General features: G+C 32.6%; 1 long non-coding RNA gene across 2 annotated transcripts in view; it reads right to left on the reverse strand.

The window, feature by feature from the left end:
* LOC110147535 (uncharacterized) overlaps positions 1 to 1,806 on the reverse strand; it is a 46,107-nt gene extending 44,301 nt beyond the window's left edge. For both annotated transcript variants that reach the window (XR_002316885.2, XR_002316884.2), the window contains exon 1: positions 1,477 to 1,806. This is a non-coding gene — a long non-coding RNA (uncharacterized lncRNA). The remainder of the gene's footprint in view (positions 1 to 1,476) is intronic.
* Positions 1,807 to 6,000: the final 4,194 nt, after the last annotated feature.

Below are 6,000 nucleotides of genomic sequence, written 5' to 3' on the forward strand. Positions count from 1 at the left end.
ATATTCATACAATGAAATATTATTCAATCTTGAGAAGGACTGAGGTGCTGATGCTACAACATGGATGAATCTCAAAAATGTTATGCTGAATGATAGAAGCCAGACATAATATACCATATATGATTACATTTATTTGAAATATACAGAATAAGCAAATTCACTGAAACAGGAAGTACATTAGTTCTTGCCAGTGATTTGGGAGGAAGGAAAGAATGGGGAGTAACTGCTAATAAATGAAGAGTTACATTTTGGGATGATAAAAATGTCTTATTAGTGGTGAAGGTCATACAACTTTGTGAAAATACCAAAAATAATTGACTTGTATACTTTAAAATTGCTAAAGTAATAAGTTTTATGTCATGCAAGTGTCTTAATTTTTTAAAATCCTAATATTCATGATACTTAAAAAATAAATGCTAAATGAAATGTAAACAGTTAATTCTAATATTGACAAGAAGGAAATATGTTTTAGACCTTCTCTATAATATAGTTATATAGGTACCACACTAAATATTTTGTTAAATACTGCTTTATATATCTTTTCATAATAATTTTCATGGAAACTCAAAAAACTGAATTGTTAATTTTACACTGCCTTATTTCCCAGGGGATTTAAGAAAGTCATAATGAGTAGATCTTAGACTCTCCTTGGTAAGGAAGAGTTTGAATTGTAGCTCATGATGAATGTTACAGAAACTAATCTAGGAATTTTAGCATCAACCTTATTCATATGCAATTAAGAGTATAATAAGTAGTATTTTATTAGATGACTTCTGTTTCTTTGTCATGAAAATTTTTTATATCAAGAAGTCACAAAGTTTCTGGAAAAAGACTATGTGATGAGAACTAATCTAAAGACATAAACACAGGCATACCTCAGAGATATTCTGTCTTTGGTTTCAGACCATTATAATAAAGCAATATGGCAGTAAAGCAAGTCACAAGAACTTTCTGGTTTCCTAGCTCCTATAAAAGTTATGTCTACACTCTATTGTAGTCCATGTGTGCAACAGACTATGCCTTAAAAAAATGTACATACCTTAGTAAAAAAATATTTTATTGCCAAAAAAAGATAACCATCATCTAACAACCAAGGGTTGCCACAAACCTTCAATTTACAAAAACCCCACAATATCTGTGAATTGCAATAAAGTGAAATGAGTGCAATAAAATGAGTTATGCCTATATCTGCATAATAAAGTAAAATCAATTGCATAAATTCAAATTTCTACTGCTTATAATTTCAAAGAACATTTTGTCAAGTTATATTTCCCAAGGTCATTACAATTCATATTATAGACACTGAACATCTTGGAAGTATCCTAAGAATATAATCTTTACCTTCTAAAGAAATTATATGAGCAGATCAATAATATCTCTTTCTCTGTAGTGAAGCTTAACCAAAGGTTCTATTGGTCTAATTTCGTTTACTTTATACACTTAAGCAGGAGTTAAAACTGATGCTAATATACATACAATTAGCCTTTGTAAAAGATCTTGTGGCTTCTTTCTTTTGTCAGACTTACTGCTCATTGCCTAATTTCCCAAACACCAGGTAACTGATTTTGCTAGGCAACCAAACACTACCATCCAGAGAATTCTATCCATCTCAACAGATGCCATTTCATTTGGATACAGAGGGGTTCAAAGCCTCAGAATTTGTTTATGTGATCAAGTAACTCAATGTTATTTGGTGGTGAATTTCTAATTAGCATACCATATAAGTGGATTGCACTGAAATGTTCATATTAACACATTATTATCAACATTTTATGATTGTATGGTATAATACATGTTAATGGTGAAAAGTTTTGGAAAACTTGTAAATGAAATATATTTGTAGCTAATTTTAAAATAGCACTTTTCTTCATTCCTGACACAAAAGCTAATACAATGTATATTCTGCCTTACTGGTTTAGAATCATCTAATTACTAATTTAATAAAATTGATAAATACTGTGTTCTGTAAGGTCTAATATAGTACATAGAAGCATTTAAAAATATTGTATCAGCTTTGGATACTCAAAATGACTATTACATTTTTGTAAAATTGTGGTTTTTCCCAACTGCTCTTAAATTTATCAAATTCAGAATTTGATTTTGCTCTTCAGGCAATCTGGGACTACTTCTGTAAAGAGTTAATCAACTCTTCCCTAACTATTTGACATATCAGATCCCTTTATAGATATCAACTGATGTTCAGATCAAAGATAATTCAATAAAAATGTCTTTTGGTAGCAATTCTTTTCATAAGTTATTTATAGCAATCCATTAGAAAGATTGTCAGGATCTGTTGATGTGTAGCAGGATATTTTACCATATCAAATAAGCAAACACACAATATTGTATTAAATGATGATATCCTAGTAAAAGATTGCAAGCTCAAATATTTAGTTTTTCTCCCTCTGGCTTTAGGATTTCTTTCAAATATGTAAGAATTTTGTGTTTTTAAAATGATCTGTTTTCTCCACCAGCCCAGGTTGGATGCATGAGACAAGTGCTCAGACCTGGTGCACTGGGAAGACCCAGAGGAATCGGGTGGAAAGGGAGGTGGGAGCGGGGATCGGGATGGGGAATACATGTAAATCCATGGCTGATTCATGTCAATGTATGACAAAAACCACCACAATATTGTAAAGAAATTAGCCTCCAACTAATAAATGAAAAAAATAAAAAAAAATAAAATAAAATGATCTGTTTTCTCAAACACAGGTTTCACTCAGTTCAACAAGAAGTTACTCAAATAGGTGGATGAAGCTTGGGAGTTTCCAAAAGAGAGGGTTAAATAAGTAGCAACTGGTTGTGGAAAGATGTTGTTCAGTCACTCAGTCGTGTCTGACTCTTTACAACCCCATGGACTGTAGCACTTCCAGGCTTTCCTGTCTTTCACCATCTCTTCACTGTCCTTTCCTGTCCTGTCCTATCCCTGCAGAGGGATGACCTTCAATCAAACACAGATGAATTAACCAAAACTGGAAAACTTGCTCCAGGGTAATACTTCCAAAGAATATTCAGGGTTGTTTTCCTTTAGGATTGATTGGTTTGATCTTCTTGCAGTCCAAGGGACTCTCAAGAGTCTTCTCTAGCACCACAGTTCAAAAGCATCAATCCTTTAGTGCTTAGCTTTCTTTATGGTCCAATTCTTACATCCGTACATGACTACTGGAAAAATCATGGCTTTGACTATATCAGCAAAGTGATGTCTCTGCTTTTTAACAGGCTGTCTAAGTTTGTCAAAACTTTCCTTCCAAAGAGCAAGCATCTTTTAATTTCATGGCAGCAATCATCATCTGCAGTGATTTTGGAGCCAAAAAATAAAAATTTTTCTTTATTTCCAGTTTCCCCATGTATTTGCCATCAAGTGACGGGACTGAATGCCATGATCTTAGTTTTTTGAATGTTGAGTTTTAAGCCAGCTGTTTCATTATCCTCTTTCACTTCATCAAGAGGCTGTTTAATTTCTCTTCACTTTCGGCCATTAGGTTGGTGTCAAGTTCATATATGAGGTTATTGATATTTCTCCCAGCAATCTTGATTCCAGCTTGAGCTTCATCTAGCCTGGCATTTCACATGATGTACTCTGCGTAGAAGTTATATAAGCAGGGTAACAATATATAGACTTGATGTACTCCTTTCCCAATTTGGAAACAGTTCATTGTTCCATGTCCAGTTCTAACTGTTGCTTCTTGGCCTACAAACAGATTTCTCATGAGACTGGTACTCTTATCTTTTCAAGAATTTTCCACAGTTTATTGTTACCCACACAGTCAAAGACTTTATCATAGTCAATGAAACAGGTGTTTTTTCTGGAATTCCCTCACTTTTTTCTATGATCCAGTGGATGTTGGCAATTTGATCTCTGGTTCCTCTCCCTTTTCTAAATCCAATTTGAATATCTGTAAGTTCTCAGTTCATGTACTGTTGACACCTGGCTTGGAGGATTTTGAGCATTACTTTGCTAGCATGGGAGATGAGTGCAATTGTGCAGTAGTTTGAACATTCTTTGGCATTGCCCTTCTTTGGGATTGGAATGAACATTGACCTTTTCCAGTTTTATGGCTACTGCTGAATTTTCCAAATTTGCTGGAATATTACATGCAGTACCTACAGCACCATCTTTAAGGATTTGAAACAGCTCAGCTGGAACTTCATCACCTCCACTTGGTTTGTTTGTAGTAATATATATTATTATTAACCTTAACAAAGTTTAGGTTAATAACAATATATCTATTAGGAAAAATGACTAGAATAATTAAAACTTGCCTACTAAGGGTAATTTGCAAAGCTCCTTGACATAATTTTTTTTTCTTTACTCAAAACAGCCACATGTATAATATGTTTTTCTATTTTTAGGAAAGAATAAACTAAAATTCAAAGAGGCAAATACCTCAGGATTAGAACCACAGCCATGTGACTCACAAATCAGTGGTTTTGCATCTATACTTATATTCTAACAGGCAAGGATGTGCATTTTAGAAATTATTATGAATGAGGCCCTTTTTATTTAAAATCTCTTAAACAATGTAGCATTTTCAATGTTTAGTATAATCTCAGTGCTAGAGACATAAATTGCATACTATAGCCTATTGCAGTCAATCAAGAAATCATCATCATATCTAAAACATACTAGATATTTTGGAAGGTAACAAATCAGTCACATCAAGGGCTACTTGTTTCTCTGTAAACAGATTCACCCAAAGAAAATAAAATCATAGATGCTCAAAATGAACTCTAATAGTCAAGCAGTTTCATAAAATCATAAACTTCACTGTACACTTTTTGCTTAGGGACTTGTGCCACCTCTATTTAAATCTTGTGTTGCAAACGAAAGTTATTTTATGAGACTCACTCCTTCACTGCCTTACGTCCTCAAGTATATTACAGATTTTATGAACTAAAATACCTAAAACCATCTGAATTTGGTTTCTTCTAGATAGATCCACCTTGAAGTTAATGTGTTTACACTAGCCTAAATATTCATGGCATCAATGTATCTTTATTTGAAGGCTTTCTGTATTTTAAAATTGCTGACTCTTTGGAAAATCTATGGTTAGAATTATTCCTACTGATGTTGTTTTTTTTCAATAAATCAACCATTGAAAGCACTTTCAAACAAATCTTTACTTTTCCTCTTTCTATACAAAACCTAATGTAAGCTATAACTAAAGTAGTGATGGTCTACACCGAAACAGAGAGAGAAAAAAAATACTCAACTGATTTCCTAAAAGGCATTTTCTTACAATCAAAGATAATCAACATCACATGATTTCACTTTTATATAGTCATATGGCTGGATTATAAATCTTCAGTCCTATTCATTCAGACTGAATGCAGTTATTTCAGAATTTTGTGAATGTCCAACGTATCATGAGGAGAAACTTTAAAATAAGGTAAAAATGAAGGTGTATTACAAAAACATATATTAAAAAACCTATATGGGCTACAGCCAGACATTTATACTGTATGGTTATTTTAAATGGACACATTTTCAAGATATTGAGATATTTTAGTCTAATTAATTTGGCAAAAATTCAAAAGCCATCATTTTAAGCCTGATGCATATGTGGGTAGGCTAATTTATTTATATATGCAAGCAGGGGTTCAGTTTGTGTATGACTTCCAAAAAGGAAAACTTTAATCAGTACATTTTTTAAAATGTGTACAGGAAAAATTGAGTAAACTTGCATAATTCTGGGTTTTGCTATCAAATTGGATTTTCAAGGGGATTGTTTAAGTAAGCAGGTACAATAGAAAAGACAGAAAGGAGGAAATGGGCTACAATGATAAGGGGAACAAGCTCCAGCATAAGACTGGGTAGAAATTCTAGCTCTATTACTTAATTGTTGTTTAGTCACTAACTTGTGTCTGACTCTTTGCTTAATAACTGTGTGATTTTGAATAAGTTTGTTAAAATGCATAGGACTTTACTTGTGGTTACATAGAGATAGTAACTATATCTACTACAAAGGGTTTTTTTTTTTTTTGTTATTTTTAAATTTT

This window comes from Odocoileus virginianus, chromosome 2, assembly GCF_023699985.2.
Source record: "Odocoileus virginianus isolate 20LAN1187 ecotype Illinois chromosome 2, Ovbor_1.2, whole genome shotgun sequence".
NCBI classification, from domain to species: Eukaryota; Metazoa; Chordata; class Mammalia; order Artiodactyla; family Cervidae; genus Odocoileus; species Odocoileus virginianus.